Here is a 17,964-nt window from a genome sequence, read left to right on the forward strand (position 1 = left end):
CTTATCTATAAAATAATGCTGATCATCCTTAACCCATCCTTCCCAGGGCTGTTGTGAGGATTAAATACTGCTGTGAGAAAAGGTTGGTAAATGTGAGGCCTGACCCAAGTGATAATGGTGAGCTGCTGTTTCAATAGCAGTTCTTATTGTTTTCATTCTTGGGATCAGGAAGAGGGTAAAACAAATCTCAAGGACCTTTAGATCAACCTAAAGGGATTTGTAATTTTTTTTTTTAAGTAGTTATGTTGCTATATAATTGCCAACTAAAAAGTCATTATCTTGGCTGAAGAATCAGAGATACCATAATCTTTGGTCAGCAAGGCCATCTGTTTCCTACAAACTGAAACATCTTTTCCCTTGGTCTGCTGCCTGTTTACCAGTAGATAAGGTCCAAGAAGCAAGAATGACTTAAATTCACTTCCAAATTGAGAAGCATGCCTGACAACCAAGTTGAACGAAGAGTTCTGTCCTAAAACTAAAACACAGACTGTTTACGCAGTCAAATGAGTCTCGTTGTAAATGTAGAATTCAGTTTGGAGTCCGTGGATTAGAAAAAGCTAGAGAATCCTGAATTCCCTGGGAAACTGACATCTAGCAGGCAGGGCTGCCTGGACAACAGCAACCAGCCTCGTTTGCATTTCTATATGAAAAGACCAGAAAAACCTTGACCTGCAAAGGTCCAGTGGATGGATACAGAGGGATGGCAGTCGTGCTGATCAGGGAGCAGCCTCTGCTCGGCTCCACTGAGCCCACCTGAGGGCAGAGCAGTCACAGGGTGCTGAATCAAATCCTGATTTCATTGTGAAGTTGGACTTTAAAATCTGGGCAACCCATTCAAAGTTTTTAAAACCAAATGGGACATGTAGATTAGATTTGACACGAGTTTCAGTTCCCTTAAAATGAGATCAAAAATTGTGGTTACAAGGAGTTGGATGAATGTGCTTTCTGTCTAATGACTTAATTGTTAAATCATTTGTATTTTTAAGGGACTGAACTCCTGTTACAGTATGGGGTAGTTTTACCATCAGGTGTACTCAGGCTGCTTTTATGAAGAGAGGGAAGAAGACTTCTGAGAAGCCATTGTTATGAACTGAATGTTTGTTCCTCACCCCTACAAACTCATGTTGAATCCCAAAGCCCCAGTGTATTTGGAAGTAGTCTTCAGCAAGTGATTAGGGTTAGATGCGGTCATGAGGGTGTAGCCCTCATGATGGGATTAATAAGCAGAGACACCAGAGAGCTTGCTCTCTCTCCCTGTGTGCAAATAAAATAGTCATGTGCTCATACAGTGAGGTGGTGGCTGCTTATAAGCCAAGAAGAGGCCTTTCATCAAGGCCTCAGATGAAACCTACCTTGCCAGAACCTTGATCTCAGACTTCCCAGCCTCTAGAACTGTGAGAAATAAATGTCTGTTGTTTAAGCCACCCAGCGTGGTATTTTATTATGGCAGTCTGAGCTGACTGATGTACTGGTGCTGACTGGAGGAGCAGTAGCAGAAAGGAGAGTTTGCTCATAGATTAGCAGGACAAGAGCTTATCAGAATAAGAGCCACCTGAGCATTGATTGCACTTGGTATAGATTCAGTTTAAGTACCTTTGTAAGAACTGACAGCCTGTCATGAAGTTGGGAAGGCAAACTGCTAAGGCTGGTCTGCAGCACACACTAGAATTTGGAATGGACATTGGGTTATAAGGAGGTAACTGGTGGCCCCGGGGACCAAGTGTGTGTTCCCTGTTTTGTTGGTTTTCTTAAATATGTGTTAAAATTTGAGTATCCAGGTTATATCAGAATCACTACTGGATGCCCTCGGACCTAGGTCTTGAATTCTGTGTCTCAGTGTGGTTTTGTGTCACCCAATCTTTAATTGATAGCAAGAGAGGCAGCAAGTTATCTTGGAATCAGCATAGGTCCTGGACTTGGGGCCATCCAGGCAGTGATTCTAGCCCTCACCTAGTGACTGCTCATCTTTAAATGGAGATCAGTAACACTGGTCTCTCTTCTGTAGATCCGAGATAATAGATGTAAACACTAACACCTCCTTGATGGTGCTAGCCTCCTAGACAGTGAGATGGTGTGAGAAGAGAAAACACTGGCTTACCAGGCGGAGTCTGATGCTGGTCATCGATTTCTTCTCTAAAATGCCTGGGTTGATCTGGTCAATTAATATTTCATTTAATATTTAATACTTTCAGTTAATAAGTGTCTCATAAAAGATATAGAGCTTCCCAGATGGTGCTAGTGGTAAAGAATCCACCTGCCAGTTCAGGAGACACAAGAGACATGGGTTTGATCCCTGGGTTGGGAAGATTCCCTGGATGAAAAAGTGGCAACCCACTCCAGTATTCTCAACTGTAAAATCCCATGGACAGATGAGCTTGGTGTGCTACAGTCCATGGAGTTGCCAAGAGTCAGATGCAACTGAGCACCCAAAAGATAATATAAGCCATCTATGCAAAGATGTATGAAGGTACATATTTTTAAATATACCAGAAAAGTCGGTCCCTCTCTAACCCCAGTGCTAAATCACTTCTAAGAATTCTAATCCTGTTTCTAACAAATAACTGGGCTTTTTTTCATGAATCAGACTCCTCCACTGGGAACATCCAGGACTCTCCTCCTCACCCGCGCTTTCCTCTTGCTAATGCTTACTGCATATGTTGTCTAATATGTCATCTGGCATTTAGAGGAAAGAACTTCATGTCTAGACTCTCCATAATTTTCAAATTTAGGGAGTAAACAGTGGGACCAGGTTATTGTGGGCTCCAGGGCTCCACACATTCAGGAAGTAGGATGACTATTTTAAAAAGTTTGTTTTTCCATCTGGCTTACAAAAGATGTCTACATTTCCACCATTTTTACAAAGCCTGAACTTAGGGAAATGACATAAGAGCTGATAGAGGCCCAAAAATGTTAATGGAAAGTTTCAGTTATATATACAAAAAAGAATTCATGTTTATGCTTCTATTTTTTAACATTGAAAAAGTGTATGGCTTCTATAATATGATTATCTGGTTACTCTGTGTAAATTTTTGACACTTTTCAGTTACTTTTCAGTGATTATATACATAAATCCTATGTCTGTGAGGAATATTCTCCTCATTTCCCTGGCACCATCAAATGTGGCAGTATCTGTGAGCAGAAAAGGAACTCTATGTTCTTAACCTCTGTTTCAGGGAAAAGTTTATGAAGCTTGAGTCAGTGAAGAAATGAGTCATTTATCTTCAAATAAAGGTCATATGGAAGTAATTCTACAAATATTTGGTTGTGCATAAATTTAGAAATTTAAACTCAGGCCCTACCCTCACACTAATATTTTACAGGACTCCAAACAGCCCCTAGTATACACTTCCCTAGTGTCCCAGCATTCCAAGACAGGAAGTAGATAATATCCTCTGACTTTAAATGCAAGAGGTGGGCAGATTATCTCATTAGCCCTAAAATAAGTAAGGTGAGTTCAGAGTATTTATGGACCTCTTGAGAGCAAAAAACCATCATTTGCTACAGAGCTGGATGATACCACACTCTTCATGTGACAGAGTGTCCTAGAGTAGCTCGGTGTGGTGGAAAACCTTTGAAGTCAGACCTCATTACATTGAATACCGACACATGTACACCTCCAGGCAGGAGAGTAGAAGCATGGAAGAGGCCAAAACTGGAAAGAAAAAAAGGCAGTTTGGAGAAAATGGACGAGGAAGGAAGAAGGAAACATGGGAGAAGAAAGCTATTGTTGGTTAATAACCTCAGAGATAAACATTGCATCCACAGAACAACAGAATGCCACTTCAAAAAAATACTTTTTCAGAGAATTAAAACCAGGTGTTACAGATTAAGAAAAAATTAAAATAGCAGAAATGAAAAACAATTGAAGACACTGAGAGATAAAGTTGAGGAAATTTCCTTAAGAAGCAGAGTAAAAAGATAAAGATGGAAAAACAGGAGATGAAAGTTAAACAAGAGGCCCAGTCTAGGAGGCTCATTATCCAAAAATTCTAGATCCTGAAAGAGATACTACTTTTTTAAGGGAGATATTATGGACTGAATTTGTGCATCCCAACCTGATTCATATGTTGAAATTCTAAGCTTCAAGATGATGGAATTGGAGTGGAATTCTCATGAATGGGATTAGCACCGTATTAAAGGGACCCTAGAGACCTCTTTTGAGATTTTTCTGCCATATGAGAACATATGAGAAAGCAGCATTTGAAAACCAGAAACAGCCCTCAGCAGATGCTCAATCTGCTCGTGCCTTGATTTTGGACTTCCACCTTCCATAACTGTGAGAAATAAAGTATGTGTAAGTCACCCAGTATATATTGTTTTGTTACAGCAGCGTGGGCTAAGATGAGCAGAAAACATAATCAGAAAGTCAGATTTCCCAGTGCCCAGCCCAATGGATGAAAATAAACCCTGACACGTTCATGTCATTGTGAAATCTTACAACATGGAAACAGGAAGTTTCTATAAGCTTTCAGGGTGTGGCAGGAGAAGGGGAGAACATGTCTCAGACAGGAACAAGAATCAGGATAACACTGGATTTCTTGATAACACTGAATGTTACAAGACAAGGAGGTGATGCCTTCAAAAGCTAGGGGAAAATGATGTCCCAGCTGAGGATTTTAGATCCAGCCACACTACCAGTTAAGTGTGTGTGTGTGTATATGTGGCAGGGGGTGGGGGTGGGGGGTGTAAATTAAGACATTTCCAAATAAACAAGGTCTCAGATTTACCTCCCATGAATGTTTTGTAAGAAGCTCCTGAAGGATGTTTTCTACCAAAGTAGAATAACCAAGAAAGGAAGCAGGAGTTCTCCAAATGGTGGTGAAAAGAGATCCCAAAGTAAGGTAACAGTTTGTAGCAGACTTAGAGCATGACCAGACTGGACCAGGCCAAAGCAGGTCAGAGGCTTGGGGAACAGATTCTTCAGGAAGATGAAACTGATAGACAACCTGTGTGTTTGAACATAGAGGAAGGAGGTTGATGTATCTGAGGAATATAGGAGAGTCAGACAGAAAAATAACCATTGTACATATGACCCATTAGATTCTGAGTGGTACTTAATTATAATGCCAATATGATTATATTGGGAGAATGGAAAAACAGGAAGGATACATGTGAGGGAATGTAAGTTTGGTGGGGGGAGAAGGTGAATGACCACTTTCAGATCAGATTAGTCACTCAGTCTTGTCCGACTCTTTGTGACTCCATGAATCACAGCACGCCAGGCCTCCCTGTCCATCACCAACTCCCGGAGTTCACCCAGACTCACGTCCATCGAGTCGGTGATGCCATCCAGCCATCTCATCCTCTGTCGTCCCCTTCTCCTCTTGCCCCCAATCCCTCCCAGCATCAGAGTCTTTTCCAGTGAGTCAACTCTTTGCATGAGGTGGCCAAAGTACTGGAGTTTCAGCTTTAGCATCATTCCTTCCAAAGAGATCCCAGGGCTGATCTCCTTCAGAATGGACTGGTTGATCTTACAGTCCAAGGGACTCTCAAGAGTCTTCTCCAACACCACAGTTCAAAAGCATCAATTCTTCGGCGCTTAGCCTTCTTCACAGTCCAACTCTCACATCCATACATGACCACTGGGAAAACCATAGCCTTGACTAGATGGACCTTTGTTGGCAAAGTAATGTCTCTGCTTTTCAGTATGCTATCTAGGTTGGTCATAACTTTCCTTCCAAGGAGTAAGCGTCTTTTAATTTCATGGCTGCAGTCACCATCTGTAGTGATTCTGGAGCCCAGAAAAATAAAGTCAGACACTGTTTCCACTGTTTCCCCATCTATTTCCCATGAAGTGATGGGACCGGATGCCATGATCTTCGTTTTCTGAATGTTGAGCTTTAAGCCAACTTTTTCACTCTCCACTTTCACTTTCATCAAGAGGCTTTTTAGTTCTTCATCACTTTCTGCCATAAGGGTGGTTTTATCTCCATATCTGAGGTTATTGATATTTCTCTCGGCAATCTTGATTCCAGCTTGTGTTTCTTCCAGTCCAGCGTTTCTCATGATGTACTCTGCATATAAGTTAAATAAACAGGGTGACAATATACAGCCTTGACAAACTCCTTTTCCTATTTGGAACCAGTCTGTTGTTCCATGTCCAGTTAGTAGCTAAAACTAGAAAAAGAAAATCAAGGAGTAGCAATATAAGTGGATTCTCAGGTGGCTCAGTGGTGAAGAATCTACTTGCCAATGCAGGAGACTTAGGTTTGATCCCTGGGTTGGGAAGATGCCCTGGAGGAGGAAATGACCTACTCAGGTATTCTTGCATGGAAAGTCCCATAGACAAGAGCCTGGTGGGCTATAGTCCATAGGCTTACAAAGAGTTGGACACGACTGAGCAGCTGAGCATGCATTTGAATAGTAATATTTTCCAAGTCAAATTCCCCAGGTGTGGTCATTGTATTAGGGATGACATGATGTCTGCAACTAATTGTGAAATACCACAGAGAGAAAGAAAGAGAGAAGAGGACAGAGAGAGAAAGAAATGTGAATCTAGATGAGAATATACGGGTGTTCATTTTACTCTCTGAAATTTTTCTGAAGGTTTGAAATTTTTTCAAAGTAAAACCTGGGAGATGAGTAGCAGCATACTTGGATATTTAGAAGTAGGTAGTCACACTTAACAATTAGCTTATAAGTTTTACAAGTTTGCCTGTGGGAATGGGAAGTTAGCATGTTGAAAGGGTGGGAGGATGAACCCTGATGTTTTTTATAACTAGCTTTGATCTGTTGAATTCAGACATGTACATTTTTTATAAAAAAAAAAAAAACACGTTAAATTTAAAAAGTCAATACATATTAAGGAGAAACTAAAAATCAGTAAAACAAAAACTTCTAAAAAGAAACTTTTTTATGGAAAGCATAGAAATGTATCTCATGCACTTAGATTGGAAAAATTAATATTGTTAAAATTAATTGTTACCAAAGCAATCTACAGATTTAATGTGATCCCTATCAAATTACCTAGGAGGTTTTTCAAAGAACTACAGCAAAGAAGCCCCACATTTATATGGAACCACAAATGACCCAGAATTGACAAAAGAATCCTAAAGAAAAAGAGCAAAGCTGAAGGCAAAACACTCCCAGACTTCAGATAATATAGCAAAGCTGCAGTAATCAAAACAATGTGGTATTGGCACCAAAACAGACATATGGATCAATGGAGCAGGCTGGAGAGTCCAGTCAATTAATCTTTGATACAGGAGGCAAGAATATACAATGGACAAAAATGACAACCTCTTTGGCAAGTGGTATTGAGAAAGTAGGACGGCATCATGTAAATTAGTGAAGTTTGAATGAAGTTTTACATCATACCAAAAAATGAATTCAAAATATCTTAAAGAATTAAATATAAGACATGACACCATAAAACTCCTAGAAGAGAACATAGGCAAAACATTCTCTGACATAACTAGGTCAGTCTCCTAAGGCAATAGAAATAAAAGCAAAAATAAACAAAACAAAATTATAAGCTGTTACACAACAAAGGAAACCATAAGAAAAACAAAACAAAACAAAAACTTATAGACTGGGAGAAAATATTTGCAAATGATGCAACTGACAAGGAATTAATCTGCAAAATATACAAACAGTTCATACAACTCAATATCAAAGAAACAACAGAATCAAAAAATTAGCAGAAAGCCTAAATAGATACTTCTCCAAAGAAGGAATCTTGATGACAAATAGACACTTGAAAAGATGCTCCACATTTCTAATTACTAGAGAAATGCAAATCAAAACCACAGTGAGGTACCACCTCACACTGTTCATCAAAAAGTCTATAAACAGTAAATGCTGGACAATGTGTAGAGAAAAGGGAACCCTCCTACACTGTTGGTGGGAATGTAAATTGGTGCAGCCACTATGGAGAACAGTATGAAGATTCTTTAAAAAAAAAATGGAACTACTATATGATCCAGCAATCCCACTCCTGGGCATGCATATATCCAGAGAAAACTAGCTTGGAAAGATACATGCACCCCAATGTTCATAGCAGCACTGTTTAAAATAGTCAAGACATAAATATCCTAAATATTCATCAACAGAGAAATGGATAAAGAAGATGTGGTATGTATATACAGTGGAATATTCAGTTCAGTTCAGTCACTCAGTCATGTCCAACTTTTGCAGCCCCATGAATCACAGCATGCCAGGCCTCCCTGTCCATCACCATCTCCCAGACTTCACTCAAACTCACATCCATCGAATTGGTGATGCCATCCAGCCATCTTATCCTCTGTCGTCCCCTTTTCCTCCTGCCCCCAATCCCTCCCAGCATCAGAGTCGTTTCCAATGAGTCAACTCTTCGCATGAGGTGGCCAAAGTACTGGAGTTTCAGCTTTAGCATCATTCCTTCCAAAGAACACCCAGGACTGATCTTTAGGATGGACTGGTTGGATCTCCTTACAGTCCAAGGGACTCTCAAGAGTCTTCTCCAACACCACAGTTCAAAAGCATCAATTCTTCAGCACTCAGCTTTCTTCACAGTCCAACTCTCACATCCATTTATGACCACTGGGAAAACCATAGCCTTGACTAGATGGACCTTTGTTGGCAAAGTAATGTCTCTGCTTTTCAATATGCTATCTAGGTTGGTCATAACTTTCCTTCCAAGGAGTAAGCGTCTTTTAATTTCATGGCTGCAGTCACCATCTGCAGTGATTTTGGAGCCCAGAAAAATAAAGTCTGACACTGTTTCCCCATCTATTTCCCATGAAGTGATGGGACCAGATGCCATCATCTCAGTTTTTTGATTGTTTAGTTTTAAGCCAGCTTTTTCCCTCTCCTTTTTCACTTTTGTCAAGAGGTTCTTTAGTTCCTCTTCACTTTCTGCCATAAGGGTGGTGTCATCTGCATATCTGAGGTTATTGATATTACTCCCGGCAATCTTGATTCCAGCTTGTGCTTCTTCCAGCCCAGCATTTCCCATGATGTACTCTGCATAGAAGTTAAATAAGCAGGGTGACAATATACAGCCTTGATGTACTCCTTTTCCTATTTGGAACCAGTCTGTTGTTCCATGTCCAGTTCTAACTGTTGCTTCCTGACCTGCATATAGGTTTCTCAAGAGGCAAGTCAGGTGGTCTGGTATTCCCATCTCTTTCAGAATTTCCACAGTTGATTGTGATCCACACAGTCAAAGGCTTTGGCATATTACACAGCTGTTAAAAATGAAATCATGCCATTTGCAGCAACATAGATGGATACAGAGATTGTCATACTGAGTGAAGTAAGTCAGAGAAAGACAAATATGATATCACTTACATGTGGAGTCTTTAAAAAGTGTACAAACGTCCATCAACAGATGAATAGATAAAGAAGAGGTGGCACATGTATCAAATGGAATACTACTCAGCCATATAAAAGAATGAAATGATAACATTTGCAGCAACATGGTTGGACCTAGAGGTTATCACACTAAGTGAAGTAAGTCAGAGAAAGACAAGTATCATATGCTATCACTTATACATGGAATCTAAAATATGATATAAATGAACTTATTTACAAAACAGAAACAGATTCACAGACACAAGAAACAAACATGGTTACTGAAGGGGAAAGGGCCTGGGAGGAATAAATTAGGAATTTTGGGTTAACATATACATACTGCTATCTGTAAAATAGATAATCCACAAGGATCTACTGTATAACACAGGGAACTATATTCAGTGTCTTATAATGAACTATATTGGGAAAGAATATGAAAAAGAATATATATATATATATGTATAACAATAAATTTGCTGTAGCAGAAACTAATGCAACATTGTAAATCAACTATACTTCATTTTTTTTTTAAAAAAGGTAAAACAGCTTTTGTGCATACAAACTCAATAGACAAAATATTATCCACAACAAAAGGAAGAAAACATTTAGGAATAACTTTAATATGGAATGTGCAAGTTTTCTATGATGACTAGCCCTCTACTGAGCAACATGGATGAATTCTTGAATGGACAGCCATGTCTTATTCCTGGATAGGATGATTAAATATTGTAGAGATATAAGTTGTCCCTAAAGTACACAATCTCAATCAAAACCCCAACAAAATGATTTTATGGCTTATTTGTATAAGAATATAACAGAAATATTAGAAAGAAACTGGATAATGAATTAGTCAACCAATTTTTTAATTTATTTATTTTTATTGAAGAAAAACTGCTTTACAGAATTTTGCTGTTTTCTGTCAAACCTCACCATGAGTCAGCCATAGGTATACATATATCCCCTCCCTTTTGAACCTCCCTCCCATCTCCCTCCCCATCCCACCCTTCTAGGTAGATACAGAGCCCCTGTGTGAGTTTCCTGAACCATACAGTAAATTCCCGTTGGCTATCTATTTTACATATGGTAATGTAAGTTTCCGTGTTACTATTTCAATTCATCTCACCCTCTCCTTCCGTCTCCCCATGTCCATAAGTCTATTCTCTATGTCTGTTTCTCCATTGCCACCCTGTAAATAAATTCTTCAGTACCATTTTTCTAGATTGTGTATATATGCGTTAGAATACGATATTTATCTTTCTCTTTCTGATTCACTTCACTTTTTATAATAGATTCTAGGTTCATCTACCTCATTAGAACTGCCTCAAATGTGTTCCCTTTTATGGCTGAGTAATATTCCATTGTGTATATGTACCACAACTTCATTATTCATTCATCTGTCGATGGATATCTAGGTTGCTTCCATGTTCTAGCTATTGTAAATAGTGCTGTAACGAACAATGGGATGAAGGTGTCTCTTTCAATTTTGGTTTCCTCAGGGTATATGCCTAGGAGTGGGATTGCTGGGTCATATGCTGGTTTTATACCTAGTGTTTTAAGGAATCTCCATACTGTCTTCCATAGTGGCTGTATCAATTTACATTCCCACCAACAGTGCAAGAATGTTCCCTTTTCTGCACACCCTCTCCATCATTTACTGTTTGTGGACTTTTTGATGATGGCCATTCTGACTGGTGTGCGGTAATATCTCATTGTAGTTTTGATTTGCATTTCTCTAATAATGAGCGATGTTGAGCATCTTTTCATATGTTTGTTAGCCATCTGTATGTCTTCTTTGAAGAAATGTCTGTTTAGGTCTTTTTCCCACTTTTTGATTGGGTTGTTTGTTTTTCTAGTATTGAATTGTATGGTCTGCTTATATATTTTGGAAATTAATCCTTTGTCCGTTGTTTCATTTGCTATTATTGTCTCCCATTCTGAGGGTTGTCTTTTCACCTTGCTTATAGTTTCCTTTGCTGTGCAAAAGCTTTTAAGTTTAATCAGGTCCCACTTGTTTACTTTTGTTTTTATTTCCATTACTCTAGGAGGTGGGTCACAGACGATCTTGCTTTATGTCAACACATGTTCTGCCTATGTTTTCCTCTAAGAGTTTTATAGTTTCTGGTCTTGCATTTAGGTCTTTAACCTATTTTGAGTTTATCTTTGTGTTCAACCAGTTTTTAAAATACATTAAAAAGCTACAGAAAATTGAAACTTGGCATAGGCACTGTAAACATAAAACGTCAACAGAAGCAAACAAACTATCAGTCCAAGTACATGATAAATAGCATGTGATAAAGATGCCCTTTCCCCTAGGCATGTGTGTGCATGTGGGTGAGAGAGGAGAAATGGATTATTGAGGCAACTGGCTACCTTCATATAGTCCCACCCTGCATAAGAAAAGATCCACAGAGTGGCCCCACCTCATTTACTTACATGCATGTATATCTCAGCCACATCAAAGGTGTAAAGTGAAAACTAAAACAAAATCCATTAAATAAAAGAGTTAACCTTCTATTCCTGGCCAATTGCCATGCCACACCATGAGCATCATCCTTGATTTCAGCCTCTCTTACAACATCACTTTTAATTAACTACATTTTATTTCTTCTACAGCTTAAATATGTCCAGCGTCCATCTCCAGTCTGTCTCCCCACTGCAAAGCCTTCCAACATGTTGCCTTAGTTCAGCACATAGGATCCTACTTGGTGTCTGACTTCTAACATGGTCTGAGTCTAATCCATATTTCATGGAGCAATAGTTCCAAAACCAGATACGACCTTTTTAATCCCACGTTCACTTCCTTGACTCCTTGCTGCTCTCAGGACCAAGTCCAGCGGCTTGTCTTTGGCCACAGGGCCCTTCATGTTCCAGCCCCTTCTTTCTCTGGCATCATCTCTCCTGCTATCTCTGTATCATCCCCCAAATAGTGAACTGCTCAGTTTCTAGAATTCGCCAACCTTTTCCTCCAAACCTTCTTATAGCACTGTTCTTTTCATAGCACTGCTCTTCAGGTCTGGGAGCCTCCCATGACCCCCCTGATATCGTGGACTTTGTTAATGAAAGCCTTGTATTTACCTGACCATCTTCCCACAGGAAGTTAAGTTTTGTGCGTTCAGGGATCATGTCTGTCTTATCCACTTTAGATCCCCCAGAATTTAGTATTATACTTAGAACATAGTAGGAATTCACTAAGTATTTGGTGAATGAATTGAACCGTGCTTGTATAAATCAGTTTTTCTCAATAAAAATCGCAAAAAAACCCCAAAACATTATGCAATTGATAGTTAATGGCAAAGTTTTACCAACTGGCATTAATAGAAGCCTGGGCTGTGCCTGAGCCAGTGCTGCTCAGTGCTGTAAACAGCATGGGCTGTTCACAAAATTACAGATTGCTGTTCCAGGACAGTCTCCTCTGACTTCTAGGTATTTTCAACAATGCCAGCTGCTCAGACCCCCTGAGGTTTGGAGTTGGGGCTGGAGGCCCAAAGTGGGGAGAAATCCCATCTCTGATCCTCTTTTGCTTCCTGCTTCTAGATCCTTCAGCTGAAGTTGCTTCAGACTCATCTTGTTCACAATGCTCAACTTTCTGCAGTGGAAATGGGATCTTAGAAATTTGAAAAATATTTTCCATGTAAGTACCAGTTTATTTTCTCAAGGTCATGTGATTGATGAAAACCTGGTACTTTCTAGTAAAAATGGGTGGGGGTTTCAGGTTAAGGGAGTTGTCAACTGGCTGAAAGACCTCCTGAAGGCCAGGAAAACCCAGGTCTGTGGGCAAGTGTGTCCCCGTGGGCACTCAGATGGACTGGGTGAATTGCTTGGGACTGAGGTCTTTTCCTCCTCAGCTCTAAAGTTAATCTGGTGTTCTGTCAATTCCAGTTGGTCTAGGGTCATCTTGCTTCATCTCTTTATAAATACAAAGTCTTTATGATTTAATACTTTGAGGAATCATGAGGCAATAACACTGAATAGGAAGAAACTATTTTAAGTCCCTCAGCATTTGTGCTGTACTTGGAGAAAAATGGTAAAGCTTCTGTAACTGGTGGCTTCTGCCTCTGTTCTTCTGGATGGCTTTTCAAACTTTGTCTGCAAAAGAAAGTTTGTTGCTGTTGTTCAGTCACTCAGTCATGTCTGACTCTTTATGACCCCATGAACTGCAGCACATCAGGCTACCGCGTCCTTCACAATCTCCTGGAGTTTGCTCAAACTCATGTGCACTGAGTCAGTGATACCATCCAACCTTCTCATCCTCTGTCACCCCCTTCTTCTCTTGCCCTCAATCCTTCCCAGCATCGGGGTCTTTTCCAATGAGTTGGCTCTTCCCATCAGGTTGTCAAAGTATTGGAGCTTCAGCATCAGTCCTTCCAAAGTATATTCAGGGTTGATTTCCTTTAGGATTGATTGATTTGATTTCCTTTCTGCCCAAGGGACTCTCAGGAGTCTTCTCCAGTACTGCATCCAACAGCCAATATCCATTGGCCAGTGAAGGTTTACACACTCAACAAGGATCAGCAGTGGGATAACCAGGGTGCTGAGCATGTCTTCCAGCTATGTGGAGCTACTCAAGGGCAGGTCCCTGCTAGTCAGGGCCTGACCAATGTGGTCCATTGGAGAAGGGAATGGCAAACTACTTTAGTATTCTTGCCTTGAGAACCCCATGGACAATATGAAAAGGCAAAAAGATATGACAATGAAAAATGAGCCCCCAGGTTGGTAGGTGTCCAATATGCTACTGGGGAAGAGCAGAGAAATAGCTCCAGAAAGAATGAATAGGCAGAACCAAAGTGGAAATTATGCCCAGTTGTGGATGTGTCTGGTGGTGAAAGTAAAGTCCCATGCTGTAAAGAACAATACTACATAGGAACCAGGAATTTTAGGTCCATGAGTCAAGGTAAATTGGATGCGGTCAAACAGGAGATGGCAAGAGTGAGTATCGATCAACATTTTGGGAATCAGTGAACTAAAATGGATGGCAATGGGTGAGTTTAATTCAGATGGCCATTATACTGTGGGAAAGAATCCTTTAGAAGGAAAGGAGTAGCCCTCATAGTCAGTAGAAGAGTCTGACATGCAGCACTTGGGTGCAGTATCAAAAACAACAGAATGATGTCCATTCATTTCCAAAGCAAACCTTTCAATATCACAGTAATCTGAGTCTATGCCCCAACCATAATGCTGAAGAAGCTGAAGTTGAACGATGCTATGAAGACCTACAAGACCTCCTAGAACTAAGACCAGAAAAAGATGTCCTTTTCTTCATAGGGGACTGGAATGCAAAAGTAGGAAGTTAAGAGATACCTGGAGTAACAGCCAAGTTTGGCTTTGGAGTAGAAAATGAAGCAGGGCAAAGACTAACAGAGTTTTGCCAAGAGAACGCACTATTCACAGCAAACACCCTCTTCCAACAAAACAAGAGACGACTTTACACATGGACATCACCAGATGGTCAATTCCAAAATCAGATTGATTGTATTCTTTGCAGCTGAAGATGGAGAAGCTCTATACAGTCAGCAAAAATAAGACCAGGAGCTGACTGTGGCTCAGATCATCAGCTCCTTATTGCAAAATTCAAGCTCAAATTGAAGAAAGTAGGGAAAACCACTAGGCCACTCAGGTATGACCTAAATCAAATCCCTTATGATTATACAGTGAGGTGATGTATATGATTATACAGAGGTGATGAATAGATTCAAGGGGCTAGATCTGGTAGACAGAGTGCCTGAAGAACTATAGATGGAGGTTTGTAACTTGTACAGGAGGCAGTGACTAAAGGAGGCGGTGACAAAAGCCATTCCCAGAAAAAGAAATGCAGGAAGGCAAAGTGGTTGTCTGAGGAGGGTTTACAAATAGCTGAGAAGAGAAACAAAAGGCAAAGAGAAAGAGAAAGATACACCCAACTGAATGCAGAGTTCCAAAGAATAGCAAGGAGAGATAAGAAAGCCTTCCTCAGCGATCAATGCAAAGAAATAGAGGAAAGCAACAGAATGGGAAAGACTAGAGATCTCTTCAAGAAAATTAGAGATACCAAGGGAACAGTTCATGCAAAGAGGGGCACAATAAAGGACAGAAATGGCAAGAACCTACCAGAAGCAGATTAAGAAGAGGTGGCAAGAATACACAAAAGAACTGTACAAAAAAGCTCTTAATGACCCATATAACCACAGCGGTGGGGTCACTCACCTAGAACCAGACATTCTGGAATGTGAAGACAAGTGGACCTGAGGAAGCATTACTACAAACACACCTAGTGGAGGTGATGGAATTCCAGCTGAGAGATTTCTAACCCTAAAAGAAAGGTTAAAAAGAACAAAAAAAAATCCCCATTAACTTAATATGTGAGGATCACAACATGTTGTGGTTTGCCTGTTAAATTATTTACTCCTTTGGGATTTAGTCTAGCTGTCTTGATGGGTTGGCAGGAGACTTCTTGCAGAAAGGTTTCAAATGGATTTAGAATTTAAATCTAACTCATGTGCAGTCAGCGGTTTGAGAAGGAAGCACCGAACATCTACACCAGATGTGAGGGTCATCCCTTCAGCCTCATTCATGGCTTAGTCCCTTAGTAATAGAAAGTTCCTTTAGTGTCTTGGAGACAGATATACAAGTTATAATGGACTAAACGGAATGAAATGCAACAAGTAGACCATTTGGGGGTCATCTCTCCTGAAGCCAAAAACCTCAAACCTCATCATAAACAATTTGTAGAGGATCGGTTGGGAGAGAATAACTGATGATAACAGTTTTGAATTTTATTAAAAGTGTTGCCTCCATTTCTGTGACAAGATTATTATTAATTCCCATGAAGCAGGGAGGACTCTGGCTCACGAATCAAATATGTGATCTCTAGAGACTGAGTTTACACCCTTCTGTTACTATGTATTAGAGCCAAGCTTTTTTCCTACTTGGAAACCTTAACCGCCCTGAACAGATACCAATTTTCCCCTCGCATGATCTTTAGGAATGGCTTACCACAGGACCTTTGATAACTAGAAATACTTAGCGATTCCTTTTCATTATGAGTTTGTTTTGTTTTCTTTTCTAAATAAAGGAAATGCCCTGGAGTTAACCTTCCTTCATCAGACCAAAACATAGAAGATATAAAAATACTGTCTTCCCTTAGTCACAGTGGTAAACAGTTGCTTTTGGCTGCTCAGCATCTGTTCTCCATATTTAATGCCCCGAGGCCTTTCCTGCATGTAGTGCGGCCGGTCAGTGTCTCATGGTCATACTGGCCAGCACAATAGCCACTGGCCATTTGTAGCTACTGAGCACTTGAAATGTATCTGATGAACTAGTTTTTAAATTTCACTTTAATTAACTTTTTTTAATTTTAAAAGCTGATGCTTTTAAAAACTTAATGTGCATAAAACAATTCAAGTATATGAATCTATTTTTTCAACTGTAAGTTTTATGAAAACTACAATTAACTTTTTACAGTTCAAGTATTTGCATTGAAAAATTAGCTTCCAAATTGAGATGTATTGTAAATGTAAAATATACTTTGGATTTTGGGGGAAAAAGTGAAAAATATCTTACTGGTACTTGTTGTTATTGATTACATGTTGGAATGATAATATATGGATGTGTGTGTGTGTGTGTATACTCAGTCACTTCAGTCATGTCTGACCCTGAGACCCCATGAACTAGAGCCCACTAGGCTCTTCTGTCCATGGGATTCTCCAGGCAAGAATACTGGAGTGGGTTGCCATGCCCTCCTCCAGGGGATCTTCCTGACCCAGGGACTGAACCCGTGTCTCTGGCATCTCCTGCATTGCAGGCAGATTCTTTACTGCTGAGGCACCAGGGAAGCCCCAATATTTGGATATATTAGGTTAAATAAAATATATAGTTAAAATTAATTTTTTATGTTTCTTTAAATGTAGTCATGTATGGATGTGAGAGTTGGACTATAAAGAAAGCTGAGCGCAGAATTGATGCTTTTGAACTGTGGTGTTGGAGAAGACTCTTGAGAGTCCCTTGTACTGCAAGAAGATCCAACCAATCCATCCTAAAGGAGATCAGGCCTGGTTGTTCACTGGAAGGACTGATGTTGAAGTTGAAACTCCAATACTTTGGCCACCTGATGCAGAGAGCTGATTCATCTAAAAAGACCCTGATGCTGGGAAAGATTGAGGGCGGGAGGAGAAGGGGATGACAGAGGATGAGATGGTTGGATGGCATCACCGACTCAATGGACATGAGTTTGGGTGAACTCTGGGAGTTGGTGATGGACAGGGAGGCCTGGCATGCTGCTGTTTATGGGGTCACAAAGAGTCGGACACGACTGAGCAACTGAACTGAAATGTGGCACTAGACAATTTACAACCATACATGTGGCAGATGCTATTTCTCTTTTCTCTCTCTGTTGCAGAACAGGCCCTGGTGATCTCTGCAATGAGTTTGCCCAGCCAGGGGCTCCTGGGAACCTGAGTGGCGGGGTGGGGCAGAGGTACAGCTGAGGAGCATGGGGGCCAGGGAGGTCAGCTCTGCTGGTCAGTTGCTCTCCCTCCCTGTGGCCTTTCCTGGCAAGAGCCTCCAGGCTTTCTTGGTCATCTGCTTCCACACTCACCTAGCAGATTTCCTTTAGCACACATTAGCCAGTCTCTTCCTGGGGTTTTCAGCCAGACACTCTAAAACAGACCTGATCAGGATTTGCAGGGAGTGGCCCTCGTTTCTCCAGAATCCCTTCAA

Source organism: Bos grunniens, chromosome 1 (assembly GCF_055505025.1).
Source record: "Bos grunniens cultivar Pamir isolate PY7600 chromosome 1, Bosgru_T2T1.0, whole genome shotgun sequence".
NCBI lineage: Eukaryota > Metazoa > Chordata > Mammalia > Artiodactyla > Bovidae > Bos > Bos grunniens.